The 17693-nt window shown below is 42.6% G+C and overlaps 1 long non-coding RNA gene and 2 pseudogenes across 3 annotated transcripts in view; all 3 read left to right on the top strand.

Moving 5' to 3' along the window:
- The window catches only part of LOC144579999 (uncharacterized), a 125676-nt gene that overhangs the window by 88213 nt on the left and 19770 nt on the right, over nt 1-17693 (top strand). The gene's annotated exons all lie outside the window — the stretch shown is intronic.
- On the top strand, nt 4528-5778 carry LOC128930805 (nucleophosmin pseudogene; annotated as a pseudogene).
- On the top strand, nt 7836-8904 carry LOC128930802 (immunoglobulin-binding protein 1 pseudogene; annotated as a pseudogene).

Genomic DNA, 17693 nt, shown 5'->3' with positions numbered 1-17693 from the left:
TTTATTGAGCTGGGCACATTGGTGCGCGCCTACTACTTGGGGAGGCTGAGGTGGGAGGATTGCTGGAGCCCAAGAGTTAGACACCAGGCTGAGTAACATAGTGAGATCCCATCTCAAAAAGTAATAGTAATAATAATCAAGTTTATATAGAACAAAAATTAGAAAAGCTTTGTTTCCTGCATACCCAAGTATGAGTATTGAAATTTGTTCAAGCTACACTAGCTTTTATCTGTTCACATGATTGTTTACCCACTGGGCTAAAAACTCATCAACAGTAGGGACTGAGTCTTTTCATCTCTGACTCCCTATCACATAACATAAAGACTGAAATGGAGACTGAATATGTGGTCAGTGGATTCAGCCATTTGATGCCCATCCAAGCATCAAATATCCAATGTTGCCAAACACCCTGGTGGGGGTAAGATAATCCAAGAGTGCAAGCTATTTAGCCAGGGATTCATATGCGCTTGGGACAGTGAAGAAGAGATAGTAGGGGCAGTGGGGAGGCAGCCTGTGGGAAATCCCAAGAGGTGCCTTTGTGTAATCATCACAAGAGATTATAAGTTTTATTAAACCATGGGAATTTTTTTCAAGGCTGGAGGAATCTCTGTAGGATCTAACCCAAAACAGTCAGGCATTTTTGCTTCAAAGCCTGTAGACAGGGCTGATTTTAGAGTAGGTGGATTCTATCTTTGCCTCCACGTGTGATTTTTAGAGACCCAAGTAGCTCCCTGCAAATCTTCCCCATCTGCTATTGCTGGGGAATTGTATTTCACTGTCAATTCTCCCTCCATTTCTTTAGCCTAAAATCTTATTCCTTGATAAAATGGAGACAGATTTGAGAAAAAGAAATATTTTGAGTTACTACCAGCCTTTTATCCTTTGAGCTGACCAAAAGAGTGAATAAATTTTTTAATTTTTATTTTTAGTAGAGAGGGGGGTTTCACCATGTTAGCCAAGATGGTCTCTATCTCCTGACCTCATGATTCTCCTGCCTTGGCCTCCCAAAGTGCTGGGATTACAGACATGAGCCACCACACCCAGGCTTCTCATTTTTAAAACAAGAGATAGGTTGGATGGAGAGGTAGAAAGTAGCAGGTACAGGGAAGGTGGGAAGGAGGCTGCCTGAGTGGCAAAAAGACAGAATAGAGAAGCCCAGCTAACAAAGAATGGCAGTTCTGCATAGGGCCTTCTATACTTAGGCAAGAACAGGCTATGGATCTGGATCTGGGAGAATTGGAGAAAGAAAATAGAGGAGCTCTCCATCCCCCATTGCCTCATGCTAGTCATTGGTGCCTTGAGAATTGTCCTGGCCTGCTTAGCAGCAGTTTTCTGTCTTGGATAAATTGATGCTTTTCTAAGAAGAAAGAGAGGCATGATGGACAGCAGCAGAAGTAAACCCTGGGGCATGCACCAACTCACCATGTTGATTCCTGAGCTTGTGATATAGAGAACTATGTAATTACAAGACTATAATTCTTGTCAATTGGCTTGAGGAAATTAGACACACAAACCAAATTGCCAGGAGCAATGAGGTAAGATAGATTTTTTTGGAGCCAAATGTATTTTATGGATGTAAGCATCTTTGAGGCTTGGTTTTCATGATGAGAAGACATTGCTCAGTGAAATCCAATGACTGCAGGAAGTAGCTCTCACTTGCCAAAGCAAAGAAACAGTGATAGTACTGGCAAAGATATAACAGGCACAGTCTGAAGGTCTGAGAATGTTCTGGAAAGATTGACGGTCAAGTAGCCCATTCTTCTCCCCATTTAACTGGGTCTTCTCAAGCAGGATGAAAATAATCTAAGTTCATCTCTGCTGTGCTTCTGTTCAAGTGACTGAGTCATGGACACACTGGCATGGCTTAGAAACAAATACATAGCCATTGTCTTAGTCCATTGAAGCAACTGCAACAAAATCCCATAAATTGAGTAGTTTATAAACAACAGAAGTTTATTTCTCACAGCTCTGGATACTGGCAAGTCCAAGATTAAGATGCCAGCAGGTTCGATGTGTGATGAAGGCCTGTCCTCTAGTTCATAGCCAGTGGTAGCGGACTATCTTCTTACTGTATCCTCACATGGTGGAAGGGGCTAGCTAGCTCTCTGCAATCTCATTTGTGAGGGCTGTGTCCTCTTCTTCTAGTCACCTCCCAAAGGCCCCACCTCCTACTATCATCACCTTGGGGGTTAGAATTTCAACATACAAATTTTAGAAGGACACAAACATTCAGACCCTAGCAATCATTGATTGTACCTTACGTGTCTTTGGAAACTTAGCACTTCCAAATGGAGTGTAGTCAGGAAGACTTAAGTGTTGTAACTTTTTTTTGAGACAGAGTCTTGCTGTGTCACCCATGCAACAGAGTACAGTGGCCCAATCTCAGCTCACTGCAACCTCCACCTCCCAGCTTCAAGTGATTCTGGTACCTCAGTCACCTGAGTAGCTGGGATTATGGGTGTGCCCCACCATGGCTGGACAATTTTTTTATATTTAGTAGAGATGGGTCTCACCATGTTGCCTAGGCTGCTCTTAATGTCCTGACCTCAGGTGATCTACCCATCTTGGCCTCCCAAAAGTGCTGGGATTACAGAAGTGAGCTACCACACTCAGCCAAGTGATGCAACTTTTACTTCTGCTTTTCTCTTTGATCTTGACCCTCCCTGCCAACTGCTCAGCCTCTCGGTTGGCAAGGTGAAGTTAGCACTGTGCTGAGAGCCACGGATGTGCTTGTTGATTCTACATCGGGGAAAAGAATCACCAGCACATCTCAATCTAGGTCAGCAAGACTTTAGTGCTAGAACTTGAAAAGCAATGGATTAATAATAATAATAATAAAAATAATAATAATAACATGTCCCCAGGGTTTCTCTTACAGTTTTCACAGAGGATGAAACTGGACTGCAATGAAATATCCCTTCACTACACTCAAGAGGCAACTGCAGGTACAAGAATAAATAAGAGTGCAAGAGTAAATCCCCACTGATGTCTAGACCAGAAAAACACTGAAAGCGCTGGGCATGGTGGTGCGTGTCTGTAGTCTCAGCTACTCAGGAGGCTGAGGTGGGAGGATCACTTGAGCCCAGGAGTTCTGGACTGTAATGCGCTATGCCGATCGGGTGTCCGCACTAAGTTCGGCATCAATATGGTGACCTCCTGGGAGCGGGAAACCATCAGGTTGCCTAAGGAGGAGTGAACCGGCCCAGGTCAGAAACGGAGCATGTCAAAACTCGCGTGTTGATCAGTAGTGGGATCGCGCCTGTGATTAGCCACTGCAGTTCAGCCTGGGCAACCATGGCGCAACTCCGTCTTTTTTTTTTTTAAAAAAAAGAAAAACACTGAAAGCAAATTAAGCCATTTGCAATGCTGGGATTGGTGCCTTAGAATAAAGATAACTAAAAAAAAAAAAAAATCGGCAATCCAGCTGGGTACAGTGGCTCACACCTGTAATCCCGGCACTTTTGGAGGTGGAGGTGGGTAGATCACTTGAGGTAGGGAGTTTGAGACCAGCCAGGCAAACATGGAAAAACCCCATCTCCACTAAAAATACAAAATTGGGTGGGTGTGATGAAACATGCCGGAAATCCCAGCTACTCTGGAGGCTGAGGGAGGAAAATCGCTTGAACCTGGGAGGCGGAGGTTGTGGTGAACCAAGATAGTACCATTGCACTCCAGACTGGGCAATAAGAGCAAAAGTCCATCTCAAAAAAAAATTGGCAATTAACCTAGGATTACAATCTTTAAATGTGTCATATCAATATTTATGCATATGTGCGTGTTTAACAAGTGAGGATTTTTCTTTTTTGTTGTTGTTGTTTAGTGCCTTGAAATGTGTGTAGCTGTTTCCTACTTTTCTTGAGTTTAAGTGGTGACTTTTACAAGGTAGTCACCACAATTGTCCTTATTACCTTTACATTTGTATTTAATTTATAAACATTTTTCATTTGACCTACATGCTGGGGATATGCTTCAAGTGAAACAAGGCAAATTGCCCTTGTAAGGAAGGTAAAAGGAAAGAAAATGGGAGAAGTAAGCCCACGTCCCCCACTCTCACTTGTAGTTCATGTTGTCAAGTTGTTCATCTCACGTCTGCCACTTCTCTGCTCCTCTCTTCTAAAACAATCCCAAGATCATCTGGTCAAATTTTCTCCAGGGTAAAAGCACATCTGAGGTGAAGGAACATTCCTGGTGGTCACTCCTGATGATTTCTGTTCCTGAGGCAGTGGATGCAGATCCGATGAAGCAAACTGGCCTCTTTTCTCCTGACTCACTGTTTCCTTGCCTCTGCTCTTCCATGGTGACCCCTGAGACCAGGAAATGTCTGACAGTCCCTTCCTCATTCCTACAGGTGACAGAGACAGCTAGATGTCTACCCACTGCCATTTCCCTGCTACAGACTAAATGCTTGTCTTCCCAAAATTCATATATTGAAATCCTAACCCTCAATGTAATGGCATTTGAGGATGGGGCTTTTTGGGGGTGATGAGCATTATTTGAGATCATGAGAGTGAGCCCTTGTGATGGAATCAATGCCCTTATAAAAAGAGGAGGAGGCACTTGGTGTGATTCGGTCCTGCATGGCTGTTCTCTTGAGCAGTGGTTGTTTATCTCTGTCCACCTTCTCTCGCACCTAAGTGCATGCTGTCACCCAATGGAAGATTCAATGGACATGGACATGAGCCCCCTGAGGTCCCAGAACTATCTTTTTGGTTGTGAACTAAAGGCCAACAAAGATGATCACTTAAGGTGGATAATGATGAAATGAGCACCAGTTATCTTTAAGAATGGTCAGTTTAGGGACTGGTGCAAAGGATGAATTGCAGATTGTTAAAGCAGAGGCAATGAATTATGAAGGCAGTCCCATTAAAGTAACACTGGCAACTTTAAAAATGTCTGTACAGCCAACAGTTTCCCTTGGGGGCATTGAAATAACACCACCAGTGGTCTTACAGTTGAAGTGTGGTTCAAGGCTAGCGCATATTAGTGGACAGCACTTAGTAGCTGTGGAGGAAGATACAGAGTCAGAAGATGAATAGGAGGAGGATTCAAAACTCTGAAGTATATCTGGGAAGTGGTCTGCCCCTGGAGGTGGTAGCCAGCTTCCACAGAAAAAACTAAAACTTACTGCTGATGAAGATGATGTCGATGAAGATTATGATGATGATGATTTCGATGATGAGGGAACTCATCATCAAAAAGCACCAGTGAAAAAATACATGAGATACTCCAGCCAAAAATGCACGAAAGTCAAATCAGAATGGAAAAGGCTCAAAACCATCATCAACACCAAAATCAAAAGGACAAGTATCCTTCAAATAACAGGAAAAAACTCCTAAAACACCAAAAGGACCTAGTTCTGTAGAAGACATTGAAGTAAAAATGCAAATAAGTATAGAAAAAATCACACTGAACAATCCTGGGCACTACCGGTAAATTAAGCCCAAAGATGGAGAGAAAGAAAAAAGAGAGACAAATGTAGTCCATAATGAGTGTTATCAGCAATCCAGACTGAAGTCTATTTTAATCTCAATCCCCTTTTCTGATTTGCCACCCATGCCTCTTCAGGAAACAATCTCACTCTTGGTTCCCTAAAGCACTTTCTTCTGATTGCTGTGATTCAGTGAACCTTGCCCTTTGCTTTCTATTACTTGTGCATTTGCCTCACCTCTGACCATGTTTTAAATCACCTTTCTATCTGTTTAGCTGCTCAATAAATATTTGAATGAATAAAAAAAAGAGGCTGGGAACGGTGGTTCACCCCTGTAATCCCAGCACTTTTGGGGGCCAAGGTGGGCAGATCACCTGAGGTTAGGAGTTCAAGAACAGCCTGGTCAACATGGTAAAATTCCATCTCTACTAAAAATACAAAAATTAGGTGGGTGTGGTGGCATGTGCCTGTAGTCCCAGCTACTCAGGGGGCTGAGGCAGGAGAATCACTTGGACCCAGGAGGCAGATGTTGCAGTGAGCCGAGATAGCACCCCTGCACCCCAGCCTGGTTGACAGAGTGAGACTCTGTCTCAAAAAAGGAGAGAAAAAAAGAGGAGACACAGGATCTTCCTCTCTGCTCACCAGCAATTGAGGATAGAAGACAGTCATCTACAAACCAAGAAGTGGCCCCTCACCAGACCTGGATCTGCCAGCACCTTATATGAGACTTCTAGCTTCCAGAGCTGTGAGATGTAAACTTTTATTGTTTAAACCATTCAGTCTATTTTATTCTATTATACCATGTAGTCTATGATATTCTATCAGTATTATTATTTTTGCTTGGGTAATCCCTTTTAATGGTGAACTTCAGGTCACAACCGTAAATATCAGTTCAACTACACCAAGGTTTCTGAAGACAATGGCTTCTCCACCCAAGCAGGTTGTATATAAATTCCAAATAGAACCTGGAACCACCCTGCAGGAATTCTAACTTCACACTTTTGGGAAAATTTACCAATATGGCTTCAGAATAAACTAACTTTATATAGCACATTAAAAAAAAAAGACTTTTATTCAGCATCACAATCAGACTAAGTGCGGACTAAGGCTTCTTTCTTTTTTCCTTGCCAATGAAACCTTTACTTTATTGCAAATGTCAATATGACCAGCTTAAGAACACTACTTTTTCTAGTCTCCCAGGTGAATAGGCATGAGCAAGTGGTAAAATTTTGGCTGGCAAGATGGGAATAGAAATTGTTGTGTAGGACATCTGTAAAGCTTCTTAAAAGGGGAAAATGGCTCATCTGTGTGCCCCTTAATATTTTCCCTTCCCCTTTCTTACTTATCTATACTAAGCACAAACACAGCACCACTATGTACATTGCAAGGATATATGTATATTCAAGAGCACATCTCAATCATGCCAGAATAGGATGCCTGCAGGAGAGAAGCAATGGGAGTAAGTGGCTGGTACAAATGGGAAAAGCAACTTTTTGGAGGGGTGGGGGGGATTTCATGACCTCATCTTTAAAAACACACAGACACACACACACACCCCTTTTACTTCAGTTTTGGGGGTACATGTGAACGTTTGTTACATACATAAATTCATGTCATGGGGGTTTGTTGTACCGATTATTTTATCACCCAGGTATTAAGCCCAGAACCCAATAGTTATATCATTGTGGTTTTGATTTGCATTTCTCTAATGATCAGTGATATTAAGCTTTATTTCATATGCTTTCTGGCTGCGTATATGTCTTCTTTTGAAAACTGTTTGTACATTTCCTTGGCCCACTTTTTAATGGAGGTGTTTTCTTTTGTAAATCTGTTTAAGTTTCTTATAAATGCTGGATATTAGACTTCTGTCAGTGTGTAGTTTGCAAGTATTTTCTCTGATTCTGTAGATTTTCTGATTACTCTGTTGATAGCTTATTTTGCTGCTCAGAAGCTCTTAAGTTCAATCAGATTCCACTTGTCAAATTTTGCTTCTGTTGTGATTGCTTTTGGTGTTTTTATCATGAAATCTTTGCCCATTTCTATTTCCAGAATGATATGGCCTAGGCTATCTTCCAGGATTTTTATAGTTTTGAGTTTTACATTTAAGTCTTTAATTCATCTTGAGTTGATTTTTGTATATGGTATAAGGAAGAGGTCCAGCTTCAATCTTCTGCATATAGCTAGCCAGTTATCCCAGCACCATTTATTGAATAGGGAGTCTTTTTTTATTGGAAAAGTAAATTTTTTAAAAAGAAGGGAGGTCAAGAAGGCAGATCAGACCGGGTATGGTGGCTCACATGTGTAATCCCACCCAGGCTGAGGTGGGTGGATCACCTGAGGTCAGGAGCTTGAGACCAGCCTGGCCAACATGATGAAACCCCATCTCTATCACAAATACAAAAATGGAGGCTCCTCCCTCCCCAAGATGGCTGCTGAAGGTGATTTATTGCTGCTGCAGCTTCCCAAGCTGTTTAAAACCAGCAAACAGCTTCTGGAAAAAGAAGAAGTAGTGACTGAATCTGCCGGTTTCCGAATAGTCCAGGAGAAGATGTTCAAGGACCTGGACCTCCTTGAGAAGGCTGCCAAAATGTTATCGCAGCTCAACTTATTCAGCCAAAATGAAGATTTGGAAGAGATTGCTTCCACTGACCTGAAGTACCTATTTGGTGCGAGCATTTCAAGGAGCCCTCACCATGAAATAAGTCAACCCCAGCAAATGTCTAGATCCTTTGCAGTGGGCTTGAGAACACTTTATAAACTACTTAACTAAGTGCCATTGCTATCATGTGGCAAAGTCTGAGCTTCCCAAAGCCAAGAACTCTGCTGAAAATCACACTGCTAATTCCTCTATGGCTTATCCTCACCTCATTGCTATGGCAGCTCAAAGACAGACTAAAATAGAGAGATACAAGCAGAAGAAGGATTTGGAGCATAGGTTGTCTGCAATGAAATCTGCTGTGGAAAGTGGTCAAGCAGATGACGAGCATGTTCATGAATCTTATCTTCACCTTCCGAGGTGGATAGATATCAGCTTAGAAGAGATTGAGAGCATTGACCAGGAAATAAAGTTTCCTGAGAGAAAGAAATGCTTCAAGAGAGGAATCAACTTCTAACTTATCTTGCAGGAGAGGCCTCCAGTGAAACCCTTCATTCTCACTTGGAACATGGCCCAAGTCTAATTATCTGGAGCTGGTTATTCAAACCTGGCAACTATGATGGTGAGTGACTGGTATGAGCAACGTTAGAAATATGGAGCATTCCCAGATCAGGGAGTGATCAAGGCAACACCAGAGGAATTAAGAAAAGCAGCTCAGCAACAGGAAGATTAAGAAGAAAAAGAGGAGGAGGATGAACAAACACTGTACGGAGCTCAGGAGTGGGATGACTGGAAAAGCACCCATCTGAGGGGCTATGGTGACCGACACAACATGTGCTGATCTTCCCACAGCACGGCAGGACTGCAGGGTGCACACCTCCCCCACCAAGGAAAACCTTGCAGTCCTCCCTGCCCTGGGCTCCCTCTGCAGCTGTGTACAACAAAGGCAAAATGCTAAATCTTATTTTGCATTCAATAAAGTGTCAAGTGATTGTGTGTATTTGTACACCCCCCCACAAAATTATCCAGACATGGTGGTAGGCACCTGTAGTTTCAGCTATTCAAGAGGACATTTGCTTGAACCTGGGAGGCAGAGGCTGCAGTGAAATCACACCACTCTACTTCAGCCTGGGCAACAGAGCCAGAGCCCATCTCAAAAAAAAAAAAAGGAGAGATGGTTTACACCTGTAATCTAGTAATCCCAGCAAATTAAGAGGCCAATGTAGAGGCTTGCTTGAGGCTAGAAGTTTGAGACCCCATCTGCACACACAAAATTTTTTTTATTTGGCTGGGTGTGGTGGTGTGTGCCTGCAGTCCTGGGTATGGTGATGTACTCCTATAGTCCCATCTTCTCAGGAGGCTGAGGAAGGAGGGCCGCTTTAGCTCAGGAGTTCTAAGCAGCAGTGAGCCCTGGTAGTCCCACTGTACTACAGCCTAGGTGACAGAATGAGACCTTGTTTCAAAAAAAAATTAAATAAAGGGCTCTGTACAGACTGTTGTTAAGAATGTTTTCTGAAATAGGTGTTATGGGTGTTTTATTTAACTCAACTCTCTTCTCTTTGTGTCCTGGAAGGGAGAGAGAACAGGGAGAGGAGAGACAAAGAATCACAGCCAAAAGCTGTGGTCAATAATTGTATAAAACCCTGCAGTGGTGCAGCAGCCTCTACTCTATGGGTAATTAAGAGGCAAACTCTCCACTTCCACTAGTATTCCTTAAAGATGTGAGCAACAGCTCTGGGCTGTCCTGTAGGAAAGACATGGGCTGCTGGCCAGCCCTTGTATCTCAAATCCAAACATGCATTTCCTTTCCAGGTCCTCTGTCCTAGGCGGTGGGGGTGTGCCCAGCTTCAGATCCTTGATTCATCTTATCTTTACACAGCTGTCAATTTTAGGACTCAATAGACTTAACTTCCTGTTTAGGTTCTCTTTTGCATCAGGAGAGACTGCTGGCTGCCTTCTTCCTCTAAGCAGAAGTGCATAAAATTAAATGTTACCTAAAGTCTCCGTGTTTTGGGAGAGGTTAAAGAAGGAGTGTGGTAGGCTGTCACATCAGTGAGACCGGCTGAGCTATGCCTCCTTGTATACTCCACTGCCTTGGAATCTCAGTGTCCCTATGACCTGCTTTAATCAGTAGAAACAGGCAGAAGGGGTACTGTTTGGAGCCAGAGACTTGAGGACTGGAAGCTTCTGTTTTGGCCCTCTGGGGGAAGCCAGCTCCCCTGTAGAAAGATGACTGCCCTAAACCCAGTGTGCTGTGAAAAAGCTCACAACAAGTTTTACAGTGGTTTGTTATTAATACTAGATAACCCAAACAAACAACCACCATACTGCATTATATTTAGGGCTTGTATTTCCAACTTAGGGGAACAACAGCTCAGGGGAGAAGGTAGCATTTCCTTTTTTTCTTTTTCTTTTTTTTTTTTTGAGATGGAGTCTTACTCTGTAGCCCAGGCTGGAGTGCAGTGGTATGACTGGGTCCCAGTTACTGGGCCCCAGTTAAAGCAATTCTCCTGCCTTAGCCTCCCAGTAGCTGAGATTACAGGCACATGCCACCATGCCCAGCTAACTTGTAATTTTAGTAGAGATTGGGTTTCACCATGTTGCCCAGGCTGGTCTTGAACTCCTGACCTTGTGATTCACCTGCCTAGGCTTCCCAAAGTGATGGAATTACAGGTGTGAGCCACCGCAGCCGGCAAGTAGTGTTTCTTCTCACAGGGAAAGAGTGGTTGTTAACGATGTCTCCCATGTATAAAAGGATGCATGACACTGCAAAGCATCATCAAATGCTGACTTCCTCTCACTGCATTTCTCTACTCTGGCTCCTTTTCTCCCTCGACTCACCCACCACCCACCTTTTTTTTGAGACAAGTTCTCACTCTGGTTGCCCAGGCTGGAGTGCAATGGCATGATCTTGCCTCACTGCAGCTTCAACCTCCTGAGCTCAGGTGATTCTCCCAACTTAGTCTCCTGAGTAGCTGGGAATACAGGTGCACACTATCATGCCTGGCTATTTTTTTTGTATTTTTAGTAAAGAAAGGATTTCATCTCATGTTGCTTAGGCTAGTCTCAAACTCCTGGACTCCAGCAATCTGTCCCCCTCAGCATCCCAAAGTGCTGGGATTATAGGTGTGAGCCACTGCACCCAACCTTCTCTCCCTTTTAATGAACTAATACCCCTAGGCCCTGGAAGAAGCCTTCTGCTTCTTCTCACTCCTGTCGCTTTGCCTGTTCTGTGCCATCCACCTGCAACACTCTGCCTTCATTTCTGTGTATCAATATCACTCTAGTTTTTCTAAACCATTATAAAGTATAACTTTTTTTTTAGATACAGGGTCTCACTGTGTTGCACAGGCTGGTCTTGAACTCCTGGGCTCAGGCAATCCTCCTGTCTGTGCCTTCCAAAGTGCTGGGGTTATAGATGTGAGCCACCACATCCAGCCTAAGTATAACCACTTTAATAGTTTTCCATGAATATCTCAACCCCAGTAAAAGCTGCTCCTTTCCTCTGAAATCCATTCCCAAAACAATGCTAGGTAGAAAATTGATTTGGCCCTTACTCATTTTGTGACATAATTTCTCTTATTGTCTTGAATAATATGTAAATGTACCTTGATTTAACTTTACAGTGGTTTGTTTCTTGTTCCCTGAATCAGATCATAGCTCATTAAGAACAGGAATATTGGGCTGGGTGCAGTGGTTCATGCCTGTAATCCTGACAGTTTGGGAGGCCAAGGTGGGTGGATCATGAGGTGAAGAGATAGAGAGCATCCTGGCCAACATGGTGAGACCCCATCTTTATTAAAAATACAAAAATTAGCTGGGCACACCTATAGTCCCAGCTACTCAGGAGGCTGAGGCAGGAAAATTGCTTAAACCCAGGAGGTTGAGGTTGCAGTGAGCCAAGATCACACCACTGCACTCCAGCTTGGTGACAGAGCAAGACTCCTCTCAGAAGAAAAAACAAACAAACAGAAATATTGGCTGGGCAAGGTGGCATAAGCCTGTAATCCTAGCATTTTAGAAGGCCAAGGTGGGCAGATTACTTGAGGTTGGGAGTTCCAGACCAGCCTGGCCAACATGGTGAAATCCTGTCTCTACTAAAAATACAAAAATTAGCTGGGCATGGTGGTTCCTGCTTGTAGTCCAAGCTACTTGAAAGGCTGAGGCAGGAGAATTGCTTGAACCCAGGAGGTGGAGGCTGCGAGCAGCCAAGATCATGTTGTTTTACTCCAGCCTGGGGGACAACAGCAAAACTCCATCTAAAAAAATAAGAACAGGAATATATGTTGTCATTCATTCATTCATTAGAAAGTCAGTAAATATCTATTGATTTTAACTATACTTACCAGTTCCATCCAGACCAAGCAGCCTAATAGTTTTCTTTTTAAAGCTCTCACATCCTATCAGAATGATTGCAACAATTTTTAACTTTTGTCCAAGACAGAGGGGATTTCTGGGAATGAGAACCTTCAGTTTTAAAACTGAAAAATTAGCCAGGCATGGTGGTGTGCACCTGTAGTCCCAGCTGTTCTGCAGGCTGAGGCAGGAGAATAACTTGAACCTGGGAGGCAGAAGTTGCGGTGAGCTGAGATTGTACCATTGCACTTCAGCCTAGGTGACAGAGCAAGACTGTCTCAAAAATAAATAAATAAATAAATAAATTACATTAAATAAAACTGAGAATGTCCCATGCAAACCAGGACAAGTTGGCTATCCTACTTATAAGGTTATTTTCTCATCTAATTTACATGGTGCTCTGCCCACAGTTTCAAACAGCAGAACAATTGCCTAAATCCTATTTTCACATAAGTTACTCTTGTAAGTTCTATAAGTTCAAACAGGTGGTCTCCTAAACAAGTTTTACTTAAATTTGATAGGCTTTTGAAAATCATTTGTGATAATTATACCTTACCCGAATGGAGGTTGTTTTCATAGTAGAAGCTGTAAAAAGGAACACATGTCATTTGGCCCCAGACAGTCTTACTGTATTTCATCCTGCTGCAGAGAAAGTTCAGTGCTACAGTAAGATCTTAATTAGTCCTTTTGCTACATTGTATTGAAACACTTACCGGTCACTCTTTACTTCCCAGTACTGTCAGTTTCCTTTTTTGAGATGGAGTCTTACTCTGTTGCCAGGCTGGAGTATAGTGGCACATCTCGGCTCACTGCAAGCTCCGCCTCCGGGGTTCAAGCGATCCCCCTGCCTCAGACTCCTGATTAGCTGGGACTACAGGTGTGCACCACCACACCCAGCTAATTTTTTTGTATTTTTAGAGATGGTGTTTCACCATGTTAGCTAGGATGATCTCAATCTCCCGACCTCATGATTCGCCTGCCTTGGCCTCCCAAAGTGCTGGTATTACAGGCATGAGCCACCACGCCCAGCCTAGTGTGAGCTTCTTAAAGCCAAGGGCTGGTGTATTCATATGACAACATTTATAAAACACTTACAGTGTATCAGACAATGTTCTTTGCTTTTTAAAAATTTTTTCTTGTGTGTAAGAAACATGTTGTAATAACATGCTCTCAAAGTTTGCTTCCAAAGATGTTTCTCGGTCAAACAGTTATATTAACTAACTGAAAATAGCTTTTGATTCATCTTTAAGAAAGCATGCTTACATTTGCCTTTTTTTGGTATAAATTTACGGGGTACAAAGGTTATTTTGTTTCATGCATAGATTGTTTATTGGTGAAGGGCTTTTAGAGTGTCCATTACCAAATAACATATATTGTACCCATTAAGTGAGTTCTCATTATCCATGCCCTCCCACTCCCTACTTCTTTTGAGTCTCCTTTGTCTATTATTCTGCACTTTAATCCATGTGTCAATATTATTTACCTCCCACTAATAAGTGAGAACATGCAGTATTTGTCTTTTTCTGAGCTCTTTCACTTAATGGCCTCCAGTTTCAACCTTGTTTGTTGCAAAAGACATGATTTCATTCTTTTTATGGCTAAATGGTATCCCAATGTGTGTGTGTGTGTGTGTGTGTGTGTGTGTGTGTGTGTGTGTATTACATTTTCTTTATCCAGTTATCCATTGATGGACAGGTTCATTTCGTATCTCTGCTATTGTGAATAGCGTTGCGATAAGCATGTGAGAGCAGACTTTTTTTGCTATCATGATTTCTTTTCCTTTGGGCAGATACCCAATAGTGGGATTGCTAGATTGGCCAGTAGTTCTATTTTTAGTTATTTGAGAAATCTCCATATTATTTTTCATAGTGATCACACTAATTACCATCAACAGTGTATTAGACTTAACTTTTTGACACATCCTCACCAATATGGTACTTTTTGTCTTTTTAGTAATGGCCATTCTGACAATACAAGATGATCTCTTGTTGGGTTTTAATTTGCATTTCTCTGATAATTAGTGATGTTGACTATTTTCTCATATGCCTGTTGGTCATTTGTATATCTCCTTTTGAAAAATGCCTGGGAGGCCGAGGTGGGCAGATTGTCTGAGCTCAGGAGTTTAAAACTACCCTGGGCAATGTGGTGAAACTCCGTCTCTACTAAAATACAAAAAAATTAGCTGGGCATGGTGGTGCAAGAGAGAGGGTCTTGCTCTGTCACCAGGCTAGAGTGCAGTTGCATGATCATAATTCACTATAACCTTGAACTTCTGCTTTGCTCACATTTTAATGTGGTTATATGTTTTTCATTGTTGAGTTGTTTCAGTTCCTTACAGCTTCTGGCTATTAGTCGCCTGTCACGTGCATAATTTGCAAAATCTTTTTTTCCCATTTAGCAGGTTGTCTGTTTATTCTGTTGATTATTTGATTATTTCTTTTGTTATGCAGAAGCTTTTTAGTTTAATTAAGTCTTATTTGTCTATTTTAGTCTTTTGGCCGGTACTTTTGAGGTCTTAGTCTTAAATTCTTCACCTAGACCAATGTCCAGAAGAGTTTTACTGAGGTTTTCTTTTAGTATTTTTACAGTTTCAGGTACATGTAAATCTGTATTCATCTTGAATTGATTTTTGTATATGGTGAGAATCGGGAGTCCAGTTTCTTTCTTCTGCACATGGCAATCCAATTTTCCCAGCACCATTTATTGAAAAGGATGTCCTTTCTCCAATGTATGTTCTTGTCAATTTTGTTAAAAACCAGTTGGCTGTACTTTCTTACAAATGTTGACTCATTTAATTCTCATATGACCTTTATCAGATAGGAGCAATTACTATTCTCATTTTACAGATGAGGAAACTGAGGCATGAAGTGGTTAAGCAGCTGTCAAAGCTACTAAATGGTAGGGTTGGAATTTGAATTCAGGTGATTTGGCTCCAGAATGTGTTTTTTTTTCTCAATGTTTAAAAAATTTCAATGGAAGGTCAGGTGTGGTGGCTCACACCTAGCACTTTGGAGGCTGAGGCAGGTGGAACAACTGACGTCAGGAGTTCAAGACCAGCCTGGCCAACATAGTGAAACCCCACCTCTACTCAAATACACACAAAAAAAGAAAATTACCTGAGCATGATGGTGGGTGCCTGTAATCCCAGCTACTCCGAGGCTGAGACAGGAGAATTGCTTGAACCCAGGAGACAATGGTTGCAGTGAGTTAAGATCAAGCCACTGCACTCCAGCATGGATGGCTGAGTAAGACGCTATGTCAAAAAAAAAATTATAGAGATGGGGTCTCACTATGTTGCTCAGGCTTATCTCAAACTCCTGGCCTCCCAGTGGCCCTCCCATCTCAGCCTCCCAGAATGTTGAGATTACAGGCATGAGACATGAAGCCTGACCTCAAGAATGTGTTTTAATCACTACATAATCCTGCCTAGTCCTTATTTATTGTATCACAGAACCTAGCCTCATCCCTGGCATGAAGTCGATGTTCAATAGAATATTTATTAGAGGATAAACAAGTTGCCAGGCATGGTGGCTCATGCCTGTAATCCCCACATTTTGGGAGGCCAAGGCAGGTGGATCACCTGAGGTCAGGAGTTTGAGAGCAGCCTGACTAACATGGAGAAACCCCATCTCTACTAAAAATACAAAATTAGCCAGGCATGGTGGAACATGCCTATAATCCCAGCTATTCAGGAGGCTGAGACAGGAGAATCACTTGAACCCAGGAGGCAGAGGTTGTGGTGAGCTGAGATCATGCCATTGCACTCCAGCCTGGGCAACAAGACTGAAACTTTATGTCAAAAAAAAAAGAAAAAAGAAGAAATGAGTAAATAATTCCCTTTTGTAGAACATTCACATTTTCACATTCCAGGATATTCTTGGGGAGTTCTAATTTAAAACATTCTGCCATGTTTTCAAAACATGTGAAATTATGCATAAGATGATACATCTAGATTTAGGGATCAGAAACTCTGGCACCATTTCCATAAGATTATTAATTCCATTTACTCTGATTCTATGTTCAACACATCATCTTCAAATTGGTAATTCTTAGTCTAACGTCTGAATGCCAGGAATGAGGTGCCCTGCAATAATTGGCTGTCAAATGCCAAGCACTGGAGAGACAGCAAGTGTTGACCAGGTGTGGTGTCTCATGCCTGTAATTCCAGCACTTTGGGAGGCCGAGGTGAAAAGATCACTTGAGACCAGGAGTTTGCAGCCAGCCTGGGAAACAAAGCAAGATCTTATCTCTAGAAATCATTTTTTAAATTTTTTATTAAAAAATTATAGAACTTTTTATTTTGGAGACAGGGTCTTGCTACATTGCCCAGGCTCGGGTGCAGTGGCTATACACAGGCACAATCCCACTACAAATCAGCACAGGAGTTTTGACTTGCTTCATTCTGACCTGGGCTGGTTCACCCCACATGAACCTGGTGGTCCCCTTGCTCCCACGAGGTCACCATGTTGATGTCTAACTTAGTGCAGACCCCTGATCCACATAGCACACTACAGCCAGAGCTTCAGGGCTTCAGCAGTCCTCACACTTCAGCCTCCTAAGTAGCTGGGACTACAGGCATGCACCACTGAGCCCAGCCTCTAGAAAAAATTTAAAATTAGCCGAGTGTGGTGTGGCGATGTGAGCCTATAGTATAGCTGGAACTGTAGGCTCACATCACCACACCACACTCAGGACAGCTTGAGCTCAGGAGTTCAAGGCTGCTGAGAACTATGATTGTGCCACCACCCTCCATCCTGGGCAACAAAATAATACATTGTCTCAAAAAATAAGAAAAGAGAGAGACAAAGAGGAAATCTGGACACAGAAGTACAGAGAGAAAACCATGTGAAGACTCAGGGAGAAGATGGCCATCTTCAGAGCCAAGACAGGCCTCAGAAGAAAGCAGCCCCAGAACACTTTGATTCTGGGCATCTAGACTCCAGAACTGTGAGGAAATTAGTTTCTGTTGTTTAAGCTATCCAGTCTCTGGCACTTTGTTACAACAGCCCTTATCATCCAGTTGGCTGGTTTCTGGAACCCTGACCAAGAAGATACTATATTAGCAACTCATCCAGATTATGGCACTAAGGTAGGGAGGGATACCATGTAGGCCTCTTCTCATATGCCAAAGTTGACTGGCTTGCATAGGCTGCCAGCAGCACTGCATTATTTTGAGATGGAGTGCTCTCGTTGCCCAGGCTGAAGTGCAATGGCAAGATCCTGGCTCACTGCAACCTCCGCCTCCTGGGTTCAAGTGATTCTCTTGCCTCAGCCTCCCAAGTAGCTGGGATTACATGTGCCCACCACACCCAG

This window comes from Callithrix jacchus, chromosome 17 (assembly GCF_049354715.1).
Source record: "Callithrix jacchus isolate 240 chromosome 17, calJac240_pri, whole genome shotgun sequence".
In the NCBI taxonomy this organism is placed as follows: Eukaryota; Metazoa; Chordata; class Mammalia; order Primates; family Cebidae; genus Callithrix; species Callithrix jacchus.
The sequence above is the reverse complement of the archived record's forward strand: the minus strand, read 5'-3'. Positions and strand labels throughout refer to the sequence as shown.